General features: G+C 39.2%; 1 pseudogene; it reads right to left on the bottom strand.

Annotated features, from left to right (window-relative positions):
• Positions 1-8,875: 8,875 nt before the first annotated feature.
• Positions 8,876-19,002, bottom strand: LOC100691342 (IgGFc-binding protein-like; annotated as a pseudogene).

Below are 19,002 nucleotides of genomic sequence, written 5' to 3' on the forward strand. Positions count from 1 at the left end.
AAAAAACATGTAAATTTTACACTAAAAGATTTGATTTATTACTACTGGTGACACAAAAAGGTAATGCCCTATAAAAATGTTTAAATCTTTAGCAAGACACAAATCGGTACAGGTTTAAACAGTAAAGGAAGCAGTCATGAGTTGACAGCAAAACCAGATGGTAAGTGGAAGCCCTCTGGTAAACCCCTGATCTAATATTTCAAATGAAAGCCTGGTGGAAACGGCTTGTCATAGACAAAATAATTTACAGTCATTACATTTTCTATCTAATGGATTTTTGTGACATTCATCAGTGGATGAACATGACCTAATACAATGTAATAGTGGAGCAACAGTAGGAAAGAAAGGCAAGTAAACAATGAGTAGTTTGAGTTTTGGGGATTTTTGGTTTTCCTACGTTTGAGTTATATTTGGACATGATATTGTTAATAAAGAAGATTGCTGGGAAACACTATAAAGATATCATTACACACTTGTGACTAATTTTCAGGACAGTAAAGATGTCATAGTAAATCCACAGATAACACAGCATGGATAAAGTCACGGTATATATATTTTACTTTACAAAGTGTTGATTTTTCACACATGGTTTGCTCCATCAAGTTTCATGACTTCAGTCCCAGGACTGTCCAGCCTTCTCAGGAGTATAGAGTTCACCAGGGAAACCTAATTACTCTGGGCAGAAACAGGCGGATATTTCTTTTACAAGAAAGGTTTTACCAAAGCAAAGGGTTTGTAAACTTCCTCTAATTTCTGATTGCGCAGAAGCATGCACAGAGCTTCCAAATGAAATATTTTTGTTAAATTATCCAGAACACATCAACAAAAAAATGGAATATTTATTCAGAATCAAACAAACTGATAAAGAATCAAGAGCCATATGAGCATACTTGTTGCAAGAATTTTGGAAACTACAAATCTGAAAACCAAAAATAGGTCAAAGTGTCCAAACAGACTCCAGAATAGATGTAATTATTCTGTGACCTCTGGTGCATAAGTGGTCACTGCTAGTGCCATGAAAAAGGTCAAACATCAGATGGGACCCTAGCCGACCCCTCCAACATACCACACATGGGATTTAGTAAGGGAATCCAATTTACCCCACTGAGCCCACTCCAACTTGTAAAAGTCAACAAGCTGTCGCTCATATTTTCCTTCATCTCTCATCCACAGGCTCCTTTCCTCTCACCATCTTACTTTTTACATTTTCTGCAGGAGGTCTTTAAATGCAGAAATAAATGCACACTCCTCTGTTTTAGCATAGTCCAACAGCTTCCTTTGTGTTTGTGTGTTTGTGTGTAGGAACTGTCAAAATCAGGATTATTAAAACTCATCTTACATTGTCTATAACATACAGTCCTCTATGAATTTAAGTAGGCCAGACCAGTGAAGCTTCTCTGTGTGTTAGTGTAAAGAAGTTAATTACACATGTAATCTCTTAGATATCTTAATAAATACATTTTAATTTCAACAGTACGCCTCAGTTTTTCAAATGGTAAAGAAATGTTGCTGTAGTAAATGTATCTGTTTGTATAACTCTTTCTTAAGTTGTAAGAAATAAATGTGAAAATTACAGAAAAAGTTGGTGTAGTATCAATAACCATGGGGTAGGTCATTATCAGTGCGAAAAGCTGTAAAACCTGTAAAAAATATAATTAGAAGCCCAAAATCTATGCCCTTCTTCACATTTTCTAAAGCTGCGTAAAGCTATGATTGGAGTCTTTGCCTGGTCGCTTCTGGCTGGCAGGCCTTATGTATGACACCCCTGCCCTAGATCAAGGAGAGCCCTATAACGTGATTGTATGACAGTTTGCAAATCAAAGATAAGATATGACTCACCACACATGGATGTTGTTAAGTTTGACATATGTAGGTGGGTCTAAATCTGTTCCAAAAACTGCATTTAGTTAATTCGGTTAGGTACAGGGTAGATTGCATAAAGAAGAAGAGGGATAAATGGGCTGCAAAAGAAGATATGAGAGCAACAAGGAAAGGATTAAAGAGATTCAAGCATACAAGCAGGATACATTTTGAGGGCCTGAGATTTAGAGATTTAGATTGAGACTGGACTTTTAGCCACTGTCAGCAGTTCTATGCAATATTCTTTTTGAAGGATGATACGTATCACCTCAGCCCCACTCACAACCCTGTCTTTCTAATGTTGCTTTATTTACAGCTGTCAGGATGACTTTAAGTTATATTTGAAACTACACGTTCTCATTGCCTTCAGATATTAGTAGATACCTGAAGTGTCATGCACTTTCTCACCAAACCTGTCTTGTTATCCCACGTGAAAGTTACATGGACTGAATAGCCAACGCATTACATTACATTTTATAAGACTGAGAGAAAAGAAGAGATGTCTGCCAAATAATGACTTGCAGGATATCAGTTCCAGTGCGACCTTTACATTGTTTGTTGTGAGTCTTTGTTTTACTCTCTCATTCATGTTCGCTCATTGACTTTAATACCACATGAGCCACACAATTAACCTCCCAGTAGCCTACTCACTGTCAAAGGAGGAAAGTAGTTGTATGAGAAATACAGTTCTTAAGTACCAGTCATAAACACATGGGTATACTTTTGGTTTTTAAGTAGACTATAACTCTATGAGAAGTAATTAACAACATTAGAATTAACAGACATGAAATATGAGCTATAACAGCTCTACACATCTTACCAGGTATTTGACATAATGCCCTTCTTTGAACACTTGTACCACAACAGCAATGATAAATTAGATGTTGTGCATACGTGTTAACCGGTGTTATGTCTGCTGTAGGTCTCATCCCACAACGCTAACGACATATTGGCTAACAATGATACATTTCACCCCACCCCAACAGAGGAAGCTTACTGAATCTTCACACTCAGAACAACAAAGGAGGTTCAGCACAAAAGAGAAACCTGACCTCTTGTATCACGGATAGTTTCTTTCATGTGAAACGGAAACCTTCTTGTAGTGACGGTTTGGATTGGATTGTGGTTATTGTTTACTTGTTCTGTGCAAAACTTATTGTGATTCTATAATGGAGTTTCCCTCCTTTGTTACAGTTACATGAAGATGCTTATTTGTAAATTCAAAATGTGATTCAAAAGCATTTTTTATTTTAAAAAAGAAAAGAAAAAAGAAACAAAACTGTCAATCAGCCAGGACTGTATATTGATACAGTGTACAAGACATTCATATTTCACACATACATTCCTTCTTCATTATTTTAATATTTGCTAATAATGAATAATACGAGATAAATCATTATGTAAAGGTTTAAAATGAACCTGAATGACCTGAAGGTAAAACTCATGAACTGGAAACAGAAGCATACAAGATAGGTTTTTGATCAGGTGCTGCCCTCCAGTGTTGAAAAGAAAAACTGCAGCAATTACAAACAGGAGCGCTCGGAGCAAATAAGAAGCATTTTCACAGATGTCAAATATTCAGTAACATCCACTTTTCAGACCATCAGTATTCCTCTATGTATATATAAAAAAAGTCTTCTGATTCTAGTTTTAATTATTACATCATTTATACTCAGTTATTATACGACTGCTGAGTTTGCTGTAATTTGTGCATTAATTTGATTTCTCTAGATCAGAATATTTGCAGTCAGCAAACAGACTATCAGGTCACCAGAGATGTCAAGAGGCTTGGAGAGCTGCTTGCTTTCATTTCTCTTTCTGTAAGAAAACAACCAAGATCTACAGTGAATTCAAATTTAACTCATGAATGCAATTATCACAATCCTCTGATTATGCAGCTGTATCATCTACAAGACTGCCAATGTTGTAAAAATGTTACCTGTGTTCAATACTAGCGGTCCTAATGTGGATGACTTCAGTGTCATGGTAGGAAGTATCCCTTGCAACTCTTGCATGGTAACCTGGGTAACAATGCTGTGGAAAACAGAGTGATTTCAGCAGATGAAGGAATCCAATAAGTGGTATGAAGGATATGCAGAATTGTGTCCCTCTGTGAACAGAGGTGGGCAGTAAAGTAACGTGTTACTGTAATCCGATTACTTTAAGTAAAAAGTAAAGTAAGGGATTACTATGGCAAAAAAGTAATTAGATTACTGTTACTTTCCCGTAAGCACGCTGGGTTACTAAACCGCGATTTTGTTTGTGAGGGTATCTCATGAGAATGACACAAGCGTGTGCGACATCCATGGTAACAGACGTCTGCAGATCAACAATGGATAATATGGAGAGCGGGAGAGAGTACAACCATGGAGCATTTAAAGCGTGGAAGCACTTACTTTGAGTTTGATTCTGTAAAAAGTGACAAAAACATTAGCGTCTGCTGTACACTCTGCATGGGAAGAAAACTTCTTTCTACAGCGAAAAATGTAACTTCAAATCTGAGCAAACACCTAGGAAGTGGGATCCCCCACTGACATGGCCGCTGCGGCACCAGGCAAACCTCTGACTGCACCACTCCTGCTAAACAGGTGAAAATAGATTTAAGAGCGACAGGACAGTGCCGCTGAGTCTTTGATTTTATTTATTTTTTTGCTGTGTTTTACTTGCATTTTTTTTGAAAGAGTGATTGTAAACACAAAACATTATTTTATTTTATATGGTGGAATATGCAGAAAATAGGTTTAAATGTTAAACAAATTTCTTCAAGTCAAAGACAGTTGCATATAATTTAATTTTTGCTTGATGCAATGTGCATAAAATTGAAAGATTAAAAATAATAAAACAAGTTTTAACAAGTTTTTCATTTGATTCAATTTTATATGATGGATTATGCAGAAAAAATAGAATTGGGCTGTCTATTGCTTTATTACATATTTCAGGTTGTGTATCGTGTTTTTAAAAAGTAACTAAGTAATAAAGTAACTAATTACTTTTAAAAATAAGTAATCAGTAAAGTAACGGGATTACTTTTTGGAGAAGTAATCAGTAATCAGTTAACTAACTACTTTTTTCAAGTAACTTGGCCAACACTGTCTGTGAATGCAAATACTTACAGGTGGCAGTGCAGGCAGATGGATGACAAGTTGGTCATTTTAGTGATGTCTGATCAGAGCTACAGCATCTTGTACTTGCTTAATAATATAAAAATAATTAGATTATATATTAGAATATATATTATATTATATAAAATATTTTCTGTGAACTACAGTATAAAGAGTTAGACAGTCATTCAGTCTGTAGAGCTACATATCAGTTATTTTCTTTCTAGCCATGTAAGATGAAATAGGATTTGGGCTGTGAAATGTAGCTTTGCATTTTGCAGCCTTGATTGCTGGGTATTTCACAGAAACTACCACATGTTTCCAGGTATTCATCACACTTCCTGTAATGTGTTTTATTCCGTTATTAACATGGAACTGCATAGGCACAAGCAGTTTTACAATTTGCGCTCATGACTCCTGGTTATTACACCTAAACTACCGCACGTTTCCAAGTAGTTGTCACATTTCTTGGAGCTAGCTTTAATAGGTTATCAAGGTGGAATAAAAAAGAAACAGACCATTTTGCATTTTGTAGCCTTGATTCTTGGTTATTGAACAGACACCAACAGTGTTTGCAGGTAAGATATCAGATTTAAAAATAATATTTACCCTGTTCAAACAAAAAAGGAGTGCTGGGGGATGAGGCGGGATTAATTCCAGCATTGTGTCAACATGGTAAGTGTATCTTAATATATTAAAGCACCAAACTGACAAACATACATCAAACAGGCAGCCATTGAAATATGGTGCTGGGTCCATCTCCTTGTGGCAGAAATTAAGTGGCCCATCAGGTGCCTGTGTCACCACTGATCTCTAGCAGGCTCGTCATTGGCACACTGTGGACAGGAGGAGCCACAGCCATCATTGCACATGTAGTTGTCTGGCACCTTCCAGGTTCTCCCAAACTCATCTGGAGATGTGACTGTCATTCCAGATGGTGTGTGAAAGTCATCATTTGGATGTCCATTAAAGTTTCCATGAAGTCCACATATTTTTTCCTCTGTGTTGCAGACAACAGGTAACAACAGTCCTTGTGTTAGTTTCATAAGGATAAATAATAAATAAATGACTTATGGAGATTGGATTATCCTGGTTTTTAAAGCATGTCAAATAATAATGACTGTAGCTTTGATTGGTGGGGAGTGTACCTGTAATTTGGTGGTACGGAGATAAACACTGCACTATATCCATTATAGATAACACTCCAGCTGAAATTACAAGTAGTAGACAAGGTCCTGTTGCATAGATAGACACATTACCTTCATTCAAGACAATAGGTAAATTTCTAGTTACTCCATTCACCTAGAAGAGAGATGCAAAGAAAATCAGTGGTCATTTTTTCTACTTTTTAATTGTGATTTTTTTCTTTCACAGCAGTAAAAAATATCCCTAAAATATATGTAGCTGCCGTTTACTTCATAAATCTGAAAGTAAATTATTCTTAACAATCATCTAATGAGAAATATCATTAACTACTTGCACCAAACAGTCATCTGAGTTTATTGTTAGTTTCAAGTCCTTTTTGCATCCACTCAGGACTACAGTGATAATGTCATAAATGTAGTAGCAATCGTGATAACTACATTCAATATTATTGCACACTGTGTATCAGTATGAAGTGTGACAATTATATAACGTGACAGTTGTGGTGCATCTTTTTAAACAGAAGCTACATTTTTATCATGTCACAAATGTTGCATTGTTTTATTGCTTACATTTTATAGTTTTATTTTTTTTTTTTTAGATTTCTTCTTTGTTTTATGGGCGCATTATTTTCTGGGTTTATGATACAGTAACATCTTGTTATTGTTCAGGAAGAGAAGGAAAACACCCTGGACCTGTAAAAGCTGGGCATTTTATCAAAATACAAGTGTTATCAAGCCAAGCCCGCCTTGTCTTCCTTGTCTTGTTCTCAGATAAAGTCATTATGTCATAAAGGTTCCACTTTTCCTGTAAACGAATGAGTGCAGAGGTGGCTAACATTTCATTATGTTCAGTACTGCACATTATGTATCATACTGAAATGTGATTCTTTTTTTTTTTGTTATTACTGATATGTAGAGTTTCGTCTTTAAAAAATATATTTCTTGTTGTAGCTGCATTGGCATACTGTTTTCAGGGTTTATGTGATATTCTTCAATGTAGTGGTTTTACATTTTACAATGAGCTATTTTGTGACATTTTTGATGCAATTATGAAAAGCAGCCATGGACTTGCACCAAAAAATATTTTTTAATCATCCAGGAAGGAGAAAAAATAACTCTCAATTTATAAAATTTCAACATTTGACAAAAATCCAAGTGTTATCACTTCAGGCCTAATTTTGTTCTCAAATAAACATATCATGTCTTAAATGAACCACTGGTCCTGGAAACAAATGGTTGATGCATGAATCAGCTGACACAGTAGCAGATGTATGCAGATTTGGCAAAACAGGTAACCTGTGGTTAGGTGGAACAAACACACTCACACACTCAAATTCTCATTCAGTTATGATGTAAGTATGGTTATGTGACACTTCCTAGAATTTACCAACATAACACATTTTATTGCATTGTCTTGTTGACATCTGTGAGATAAGGTCGTGGAGGTCGTCAAGACCACTAAATTCCTTGGTGTCCACCTGGCGGAGAACCTCTCCTGGTCTCTATAAACCAGCTCCATAACTAAGAAGGCCAAACAGCATCTCTACTTCCTGTGGAAGCTGAGAGGAGCCCATCTCCCACCATCCATTCTCACTACCTTCTAGAGAGGGACTATCAAGAGCGTAGCTGCATCACTGTCTGGTATGGTAACTGCACCATATCAGATTGCAATACCCTACAACGGATAGTGAGAACAGCTGAGAAGATCACTGAAGCCTCTCTTCCCTCCATCACAGACACTTGTCGCACTCACTACATCCGCAAAGCGACCAGCATTGTGGAAGACCCCACACACCCCTCACACACACTCTTCATCCTGCTGGCAAGATTTGGGCCCTCACTACCAGACTGCAGAACAGTTTCTTCCCACACACGTATACCTTCATACATGTCACTACCAACCACTTATCTGCAGAACCTCATACACACACACACACACACCTTCATAAACCAAGTGACGTTTTGCACAATACTCAGTCCTTTGCACATTTCTATTGCACTGTTGTGCCTGCACTGCCTTGTGTCTGTATCGTTCTGTTCTGTCTTTTTTTTGTTTGTTTTTTTTGCAATTTTTGCACATTGCACTTTATGTAGTCCTCTGTTATTTGTCTGTTATATGTCATACATAGCACCACGGTCTTGGAGGAACGTTATCTCGTTTCACTGTGTACTGTACCAGTGCACATGGTTGGAATGACAATGAAGCCACTTGGATTGACTTGATAAGCTTTTTAATGATTTTAAACATTTCAGCACTTACTGATTTTTGATTATTGGTAAGCACAAATAGTAACGTGTAACAATATTAAAGGGTAGCACAAACAGAAGTGAATATCATATGTATTGCACAGTAGGCAAATATGTTCACAGATGTGCCTCATGTTCATGTTGACCTTCATTATTGCAACAGATATTTGCTTTACAAAGTCTTTTAAAGTCTGGTCATTATTTATAAGGTGATTATTTTTCAGGTTTGATTTGCCCTTCATTATATATGACTACATGACATAGATTTAATGATAAAAATCTGCACAAAGAAACCAGGATTAATCTTATCAACAGACGGTGAATAAAACAAGAAGATTCAAACTATAACATCCTGCATATTTTATCCCATTTAGATTTAAAACAAACTTACTACACACCTTACCACAAGTACAGAAACACTCCCTAAGAGAAAGGCCACTCAGATAAAAATACAATTGAAAAGTAACTGAATAGTAAATGATCTTAAAAATATGGATAATTTTTCCAGAGTTTTGGCGATTTCTAGACCAGAGTTTTGGGAGCAAACCGTTTGACCAGCAGGGTTACCAGCATGCTGGCTAGGATCAAACTGGCTAGCAGGGCCAGCAGAGGTGTCACCTGGCCTTGGCCACTGCTTAATTGCATCACTGGATCTGCAAGAGAAGAACAAAGTTTACATTTACTGTGTTCATAAACTTTATGGCATCCATAAGAGTACAAGGTGAAGAGACATGAGAGCTTCAATGTACCTCTGCTTCCTGGCCTTGAAACAAGCGGTCCGAGTGACATGGATGAAGTATCATGGAAAGATGCATCCCTCCGAACTCTCCTGTGGTAACCCGGGTAACAGAGCTGAGGGGAAAAAAATGTTTAGAGGCTGCTAATTTAACAGTTTCTAATTTATAAGATAAGAATGAAAAACAATAAGAATTAAAAATATTGGTACATACAGCTGTACAATTGTTGTGTCTCAAAAGACACAGGTGGACCTGGCAATGAAGGTAAATGGATGAATAGTTGGTAAAAGTGAACATCCTGAAGGAGAATCGAGCCTCAGTGGAGATGCCGTTCTGAATCAGCTCTACCGTTCCATCGGCTTCATTGGGACACCTGGAAGACAGGCAGATGTTTAAATATCCCAGATTATAAAGCAAAGCAGCAGAATTCATTATGAGAAGAATTGGTGGAGAAACTGAGGAGAGGTCTGTCTGGGGCTGATTCTTTCAAGTTTTTAAATAAGTATGGTAAGACAAGGTGATGTTGCAAAAGTTTTCCTACTCTGCAGTAATAAGATCCCAGCGGACGGGGTAGTTTGGCATGTTGACTGGCGTGGCCCAGCAGGAGTCCAGAACGGTGGAGATCTGGCTTTGATCCACTCCTTCTGTTCGCACCTCCACATATAACCTCTGATCTATTTCCATTTCTATGTTTGTGTCACTCGTGAAGGGTAAGCGGAAGCCAGGGTCCCGGAAGGGGATCATTCTCATGCTGTAATGTCCTTGACCGGTTGCAATCTTCTTCCTAATGATGCTATAAAAAACACAATAATGCTACAAATGAGTTCATTATGAAATGATTGTGAATAAGTTTAAGCTTAAGAGCTTCTCAATAATAACAATTTTAGAGTGAATCCAGCTCACTTCAAGTTCTACAGATGTAAACTACGAGTTTAGAATGTAGTGTGTTATTTCAGCATGGCAAGTTGTGCTTTTATTGAGGATGAGAATAGTGGCATTTAGCTGTGAATGCTGTACTAGCTCCAGATATTTACAACAAGCATGCACATCAAAACATGTAACATTGATATCTGACAATGTTACAAAGGTTTTGCAAAAATCTTCAAGATGGACGGATAAAAAGAAACAATGAAAAACATGCTTTGCATCTTCTTTTTTATTTCATCCTGTGCTCCAGTTAGCTGATTTCAGTTTGTGTGCCAGAGGAGAAAAATGGTGGAGTTGTTACTTTTATTTTTACTTTTTTTTTACTTTTTTTTTTTTTAGTTTTTTTGTAACAACCCCAACACTGTTACTAAAGATGACAACTTCACAAAGTATTGTATATAATGCATAGGAGCTGATATTGTCACCTTTCTACAGGGTTGATGCCCACAGCCATAGACAGGGCCTGATTCAGAGGGTATTCACAGCAGAAACGCAGACTGATGCTCCTCTAGCGGCTGATTAGACCCACATGAGGATCCACAACACCCTGGACGGTGTTCTCATCCGTTGCTCTAAAATTAAAAAGACACAATAGTATAAGTTGAATATGTTCAATAATGGTGACAATCCATAATATTTTGGTTTTGTAACTGTACCCTGAGTGCTGTCCCACACAGATGGTTGTCATTGTCAAAGTGGAACACCAGTCGTCCATCCTCAAGAGTCCCATTGCAGGATTCATCTCGGAGATGGAGGGCATCAGAGTGAAACCCAGCCTCAAATAGCTGACAACGGGACAGAGATATGGTGCCTGAACTACTGGCACAAGTGATGGTTGAGTCTGTTAATACAAGTTTTAAAAGAAGAACAAGAAAACAAATAACTAACAAATCCAATTTTTCTTGTACAAACTGCACTGCAGTACCATTGCCAATGACCTAAAAATAAAACAAGGATTAAATAGGAGCTTCCTTCACCATAGCTTTCATTGTTGCCTCGGTAGTGGTGTTCGTCACAGAAGCATCCATAGACACCATCCTTCTTACCACACCACTCGTACTCTGTGCAGTCCAGCTGTTCACAGGGGTCTAACTCCTCTGCAGAAGAAGAGGGACAAGGATACAATAAAAGAAAAACCTGTTAAGCTCTATCAAAAGGCATCACTTAATTATCCAGCACAAACTTACCACACAGTAAACCAGAGCGCCAGTCAGGGATTACTAGCCCCAGAACAGAGCAGGTTCTCTCATAGGCTGAGACAGCGGAACACAGCATGCCATTGGCTGGAGTGTAGAGGCAGAGGTCGTAGACACAGGAAGTCATTTTGTGCCAGTGTGCCATTGGGAAACGGTAAACGGCCTGTATTTGTATAGCGCTTTACTAGTCCCTAAGGACCCCAAAGCGCTTTACACAACCAGTCATCCACCCATTCACACACACATTCACACACTGGTGATGGCAAGCTACATTGTAGCCACAGCCACCCTGGGGCGCACTGACAGAGGCGAGCTGAGACTTTGTCATCCCCAGAGTCGCCATTGAAGTTTCCACACATACCTGTGACTCTGTTTTGACGGTTTTGGGCGATTCTTACTAACAAATTACTCTGGCCATCAAACTGGACCACCAGGTCAAGTGCAGCGACGATTATGTAGCTGCCTTCTCTTACCACCTCAGCTAAAGTTCCTGCAGTGGTGGGAAGAGACACTTCTCCTCCATTTACCTGGAAGAACAAGAGTTATAAGAGACATGCGAAGTGAGGAAGTGCCTCCTATGCAGGGGCTGATATGAGAGAAACGTAGAAACCTTAGTATGTACCATTGCTCTTTTATTGGGTCCAATCCTGATGTGCACACTTTCTGGATGATTTGAGAGGTATATGTCCACTGCAGACACAAATGACACACGGTTGTTTCCACAGTGATTGTTGGTGGCTATCACCTGAAACTGTGTTTCGTTAGTGCCATGGTTCGTGCTCTCAGTGATGATGTAGGAGCAAGTTCCCTGGAAATGAGTCAATGCACCATCAAAGGTGACGTAGTGTGGATCCCCCCACACAGTGCAGGTGGACATGGCATCGTAACAGCCCAGCTGTCCGTCTCTGATGGAGCACTGCTGTGCAGGAGTACAAGATGCAGCAGAACATCGCAGGTCATTGGGAGTGTGACATTCACATCTGTGTGAGCAACCGTCTGTCCAGAAGGACTCGCCAGCCTGTGTGAGAAAATGTAACAAAAAGAGGACGAATGATCACAAAGCTGATGGTAAATGGTCTGGTTTTTATCTAGCACTTTTCTACTCTGATCACTCAAAGCACACAAAACTTGCCTTATTCACTCAATCCCTTTTTATTCTGTGCTCTTTATAGGTAAGTGCTTTCTATCTGATCTGCGCACACATTCATACTCCGATGAATGCATCAGAGAGCAACTTGGGGTTAGCATCTTGCCCATGGATATTTGGCATGCAGACTGGAGGGATCAAACCACCAGTCAAATTATTAAACTTTTGTGTTTGCCAAAGTACACCATAAATTTATTGGTGTCGAGCTGTCATTGTTAACTATCTGCTCAAATCCTTGAAATGAAGAAACTATGTCCTTCTTTTATATAGCTCTATGGTCCTTTGTAGAACTTACATTATAGTAGAATCCATTATGCTGGCAGCCACAGCGTTCCACTGGGACACACCTGGTTCCACTCCTGTGGTAGCCTTCATCGCAGAAACATCCCTCAGAGCAAGCCCGCTCACAGGTGGCATCACTGCTGCTTGCACAGGTGTGGCCACAGTCAGTACCACACAGCTCATAATGGCTGTTGGCTGGACAGTCAACAGCTGAACAAACAAGAAGACAAAAGATGGATGCCACATGGTTAAAAATAAATGTAATCATAAATTTAGATCCAAAAAAAAAAAAAAACTTATCTGATTAAATTGTACTTCATACTATATCAGCAACACAATGACAGTTTGACTCACTGCAGGTGATGTTTTGTCTCCAAGGGTAGATTCGAACATTAGCGGACTGACAGGCTCTAACATATGTTTCAAGAGCCCTGCAAAGGAAGTCATGGCCTCGATTTCCTGCCACACACACGTCAAACACACAGTCATTGAAATATGGCGCCGGGTCCACCTCTTCATGGCAGAAACTGAAGGGCCCATCACCTTCCAGGCTCTCCCAAACTCATCTGGAGATGCGACTGTTACTCCAGATGGGGTGTAAAAGTCATCATTTGAATTTCCATTGAAGTTTCCACAAAGTCCGCATGTTTTTCCCCTTTTGATGAGAACAGTAAGATAAAACAAACTCATTGGTTTTACTGTAGGGAGGATTATCAATCTTATGGGACACCCCAAAAGACTATTCTGAACCAAGAAAAATCCTGTACATTGGAATTATATCATAAAAGTGTGGTAGTGTACAACTAGGAACTCTTTTAAAGCTGTGAGTGTGTGAGTAATTGCAACACAAGCTGATTTTGAGCAAAGATGAATGGCAAATACCTGTAATTTGGAGGCACAGTGATAGAAACTGTACTCCATCCATCGTACATGACGCTTAAGCCAAAATCAGTATTGACAATTGTTTGAAATCCACTGGCAAAGATAGATACTCGACTCCCATTCAAGAAAATTGGTACATTTTGTGTTATTCCATTTACCTAGGACATGGGAAGAAAAAATTGGGAAAAAGAAGAACATTTATTTTTGTTCCTCAGAGATACTGTATTTATTTGGCCTTTTTTCAATATTGATATGAAAGAGTTAAATAGGATTGCAATACAATGCTAAAGAACACAACGACTATTTAACAAGGCTCTTTAACAGTTAGTTATTTGTTGTTGGTGTAATAACAAATACATGTACAAAGTGCTGTTAAACAGTCATGCTCTCTAGTGAAAAAAATGTGTAATGGCATCACTGTTTCCAGACTACTTTATCTTTAACATTCCTATATAGCAATTTCTCGTTGAACATTGTAAAACAATACTTGCAATTAAGGAGAGGTCTGTCTCATTTGGTAGGTTCATCTGCAACTGTCTGTGGCTTTAAATTTTGCTTTTGAAGATGTAAAATATGAGTAATTGTTCAGAAACAGTTCCGCTCACCTCTACCATACCCCTGTTGTATCTTGACATGTGCAGATGATAGCCCCACACATTCACGAAAACTCCTGCTGTGACTGAAACTGGCAAGGTGCCATGGGGGTTGGGATGGCAGCCAAACTCGCCCTCCACCACACGGCAGGACTCCTGGGGGCCACAGGAGTTGGGAGTACAGCGGACGTTCCCTGTAGTGCCGTTACAGGTACACAAGCTCAGGCATTCTTCACCATCCCAGAACTGCTCACCACTTTCGTGATAGTGTCCTTGATGACAGCATCCACAAGATGTTGGTGGAACACACTGGTCGCCATTGAGAATAAAACCATTGTTACACTGACAACCCTCCTGGCACACAGTATCACAGGTGAAGGGGAAAGAGAGGCTGGGGCAAGCAGAAGGACAAGAGGTTCCACAGAGTTCATAATGGTTGTTTGACGGGCAGGTTAGTGCTGTGGAAAAAACAAACGTGTTAATTTTTGATAGAAAATTTTCAGAAAATTATGCAAGGCTCTGTTTAGATGAGCTCTCTCTGTCTCTCTGTCTGTCTATTTCATTACATGTTATGTCGTGCTCTTTGCTATCTGTTATTCAAGTACTATTAGCATTATGTTCTAGCATGCTATGTAATGAACCTGTTTTTTTGAAAGAATGTGTGAGAAAGTCACTTTTATCTTCTCAGGATAAGTGTGGACCGGTTCACATTAATGAAAAGAGTATAAAAAGGCTCGGCAGAGATTTTGTCAGTTTATTCACCCAAATGAATAAACGTGTTAAACTCACTGTTCCATGTGTCTCACTTGAGAATTTTTAAACATAATTTTAAACAGACATTTTTACACATTTGGAAACCATGTCTAGGATTAATTCAAAAATACTTGAATTCTTACCACAGCCAGTTGCATCTCTCCATTGTCCTAAGGCAACACCCTTCTGTTGACACATTAGTGCATAATCTCGTATGACGTCACACAGAGTTGATGCTGGATCGCTAGAGCCCCTCGTGATCTCCACACATACATCCACCTGCTGCCTTGGGTCAACCACAGACCAACAGGGTACAAATGGCCCATCTGGTGAGCTGAGAATGCCACAGTACTCACTAGAATTGTAATTAGTTGTAGAATTTTGGTTCATGCTTTCCACGCAGTGAGCAGAGAGAGAGCCATCTCGCCAACTGTCCCCAAAGTCCTGAGAATTGTTGACCATTGGGTGTGCGGAAGTCATTGTGTGGATGACCATTGTAGTCACCACAGAGTCCACCCAGTGAACCACTGTAGACACCAGGAGCAGTGACACGGACAAAGTGAGGCCAGACCGTCTGCACAGTTACACCAAAGGAAGTGCGAATGATGACACTGTAAATGCTGCTGTGGAAGAGTTGGATTTGGTTGGATGGAGTGCTGAAAGGCAGCCTGATCAGCTGACCGTCAACCTAAAAGATATTTAAATAGTTATAATAATAATACTTTCAAGTAAGGACCATATTAGGTACTACATAACAAATAAAGAATGAATCATGAGTTTGCTGATAAAAATGAAGTGCTCATCTGTATTTCCACAGTAAGTCCTAATCTTGGTATTTATTGTGGATAACGATTATTTACCAAAGAACCAGTTGGGAGATACCATATTAGATCATTTTTATTTGGAACATTTTCCAGATTGACTCTTAGAGCTAACTGGTTCTCCTTAATGGAGTTTCAAAACTGCAACAGCCTCCCTGTCCTCTTCTGTTTATCTTACATATTGACTGTTTTCATTAATTATGCTTTAAAGTGCTATTTGTTTTAACTGCTTCGTTATACACCACTGTAATTAACCCATGCACCCATTCTCTCCTGCTTATCCTTGTCAGGGTCAACTGGGGGCTGGAATGCAACTCAGGACCTTCTTGCTGTGAGGTAACAATGCTAATCAACGCACCACCATGATGCACCATTAACATTTGATGTATTTGTGTATTTGTGATATGATGGGCAGAAGCAGTATATCAGTAAAACAAAACAGTTAATTAATAACATTCTACGAAATGAAAATAAAAGTAAAATCAAATTTTACTATTATTAACTTTAGTATCCCATATGGAAAAGAAATAGTAAAAACTTATAAAAGACTTGCATAAGATGTGGCCTACTTCATATAGTCAATCATATAAGGCTTATATGATTTACTCATGAAAGTGGCCACTTTCTCATTACTTTCATATATTGTTTTAGTAAGTATCAAAAACATACAAGTTTCATTTATATAATTTTTCAAGGGATCTTATATCTATTTTCACACTTTTATGCTTTTCATACAAGTTTCACACAAGACAGATACAAACTTTATAGGATTTATATATATCTTTTCCATATGGGATACTGTAAAACAAGGAATTCATCCTGAGGGGAAAAGAAACAAAAATGAAAAGGTAAAGGAGAGTATTGAAAGGTAGCCTTTCCTAGTTCATATTTTCTGGAGTAACATTCAGTTATTACAGTGAAAACAACAATGAAGAATAATGTTCAAATAATTACAGACTGATCTCTACTTAATAATTCAATATTATAGCACCCTATCTCCAAAGTATTTTTAAGTAAATCATTATTTTCTACTTTACAGAGTTATTAATGGTACTTATGTACAACTCTATCTGATCAGGTCATTCCTGATTTGTTTCCCACTCATTCTTTCTCTAAGCAAGTCTTTGTGGGGTTTATTTTGTTTAATTGTATTTCTGTCATTTACCTGAACTTTGCCGTTTATTTCCATCTCAACAGAAACCTGTGACCCTCTGCCTCAAACTTTAGCACATTGGAAAAGTCTTGCTGGTCTCTTGGCACTTTTTCTGCTGTCACCGTGAAGTTTGGGTGACTGGACAGTCCCATAACTTTGGCAAGGGTCAGTCGACACGCTCCAGGATATTGGTATGTCAGTCCATCAAATGTCTGATATGACCCTGGGCCCCTGATCCAGAATGTTTCATAGCTATTTGGTCTGCATCCTCTTTCTCCATCCTCCACCCTGCATGATTCAAATGACCCACAACCATGAGGCTGGCAAGTCATGGAGCCATAACTGCAGGTACAACGCCTCCCACAGTTTTCGTCTAGTATTACAGTTTGTCCAGAGCGGTAGTAACGGCCCTCAAAGCTGCAGCCACACTCAGCATGAGGGACGCAGACCCCACCACTGAGGATGTAGCCTGAATCACAGATGCAGCTTTCCTGCACAGGGAGAGGACAGTTGTGGGTGGAGTTGGGATAGCTGGACATCCTGTACCTTCAGACTCAAAGTGGCTGTTGGCTGGACATGGGATTTCTAGGAATAAGAGAACAACATCGATCTTTACATCAGTGGCATTTTAATAAAATAATATTTTGAAATAATTTAAATAAAGTGATTAACATACCACAAAAGCCGGGTCTCCTCCAGCTTTGCAGCTGAATACCATTTTGTTGACACTGACTTGCGTACACACTTAAGGCTTGACAGAGAATAGGTTGGTACCCTCCTCCTACACACAGATCATACACACAACTGTCCACAAAGGACTGTGGAGGAAGTTGTTGATGGCAAGCAGCAAAAGGTCCAGAACTACTGCTGAGGATACCACAGTGGTCAGTGTTGCTGTACAATGCTGTCTGTTCTGCAGTGCAGCCAGCACAGGCCAGACCTGCACACTGTGGCCCACAATCAGGGTCATCATCCCCAGATGCTTGCCAGCTGTCAGCAAAAACCACATCAGAGCTCACAAGCTCGCCCTGGCGTGTGCGAAAGTCATCTTGAGGTTGATTGTTGAAGTTTCCACAAAGACCGCATGTTGCATTCTGGTAAGTGTAGGGCACGCTGATTTGGACATAACTATATGCATCATAAGACACCATTAAGCCAAAGTCAGTGCTGACGACCACAGAAAAACCAGACTGATAAACTTGCACGGTGCCATTGCTAAGGGAGAATGGAGTGGATGCAAAGTTCCCATTAACCTGTAAAAACACCAGCATACAGAAAGAGTAAAACATGCATGTCACAAACACATATCACCGTAAGTACAAACTTGATTCTTATTCCATATCTTCGCCTCACCACGACGTCCTTTGACAAGCTCAATTGTGTCATTGTAGACATGCACTTTCACCAGTCGTGTCCAAGAGACTCGAGTACTGCCTCTGTGCTCATTTTTGCCCTCTACTCTGTAGTAGGGCAGTCCACTGTTACATTGCTCAGAGAGAACATAGGTGCAAGTGCCTTGAAAGTGAAACACTGTGTCATCAAAGGTGTAGTAATGGGGATCACCACTTATGGTGCAGGTTCCTCTTGGCACTGTCTGACAGGAGAACTGGAAGGAAGTTTGCTGGCAGAAAAGGAGCACGGCTGGTTGCGGCACTGCAGGCCTGCTGAGGTACAGGTGCACTTCTGTGCACAGGTACTGTCACTCCAGAAGGAATCACCACGCTGCACGGGTAAACCTTTGAAACAACAGAAAAACAACTACTTTAAATGTTTTCACTTCCACTTGAAAACATTTTTACTACTCAAGCAGTCTTAATTTTTAAGGTTTTGAATTAATTTTCTGTTATTATTTTCACAGAGAGACACTAAAAATGAAGGGACTGAGAAGAAGATTATTGTTCACTGTATAACAATACTCTTTCATGGAGTTTTCAGAGAATTTTGATAACTACATTTCTGCAGCTGACTATTGTGTTCAGGCCTTACCATTGAAAGTACAGCCTCTTGATCCACGGTCCGTCCTGAAGGCCCAGCGACCGGGCACATTGACATTGCTGCTGAGACGGAAATTTGAGAACTCTCCTGTTGCATTTTGTGAGAATGATCCAGGGATGGAAAAATGGTGAGTAGACTGGACTGTGTCATATCCAGCCAGAAA

The sequence above is a fragment of the Oreochromis niloticus genome, linkage group LG8 (assembly GCF_001858045.2).
Source record: "Oreochromis niloticus isolate F11D_XX linkage group LG8, O_niloticus_UMD_NMBU, whole genome shotgun sequence".
Taxonomy (NCBI): Eukaryota; Metazoa; Chordata; class Actinopteri; order Cichliformes; family Cichlidae; genus Oreochromis; species Oreochromis niloticus.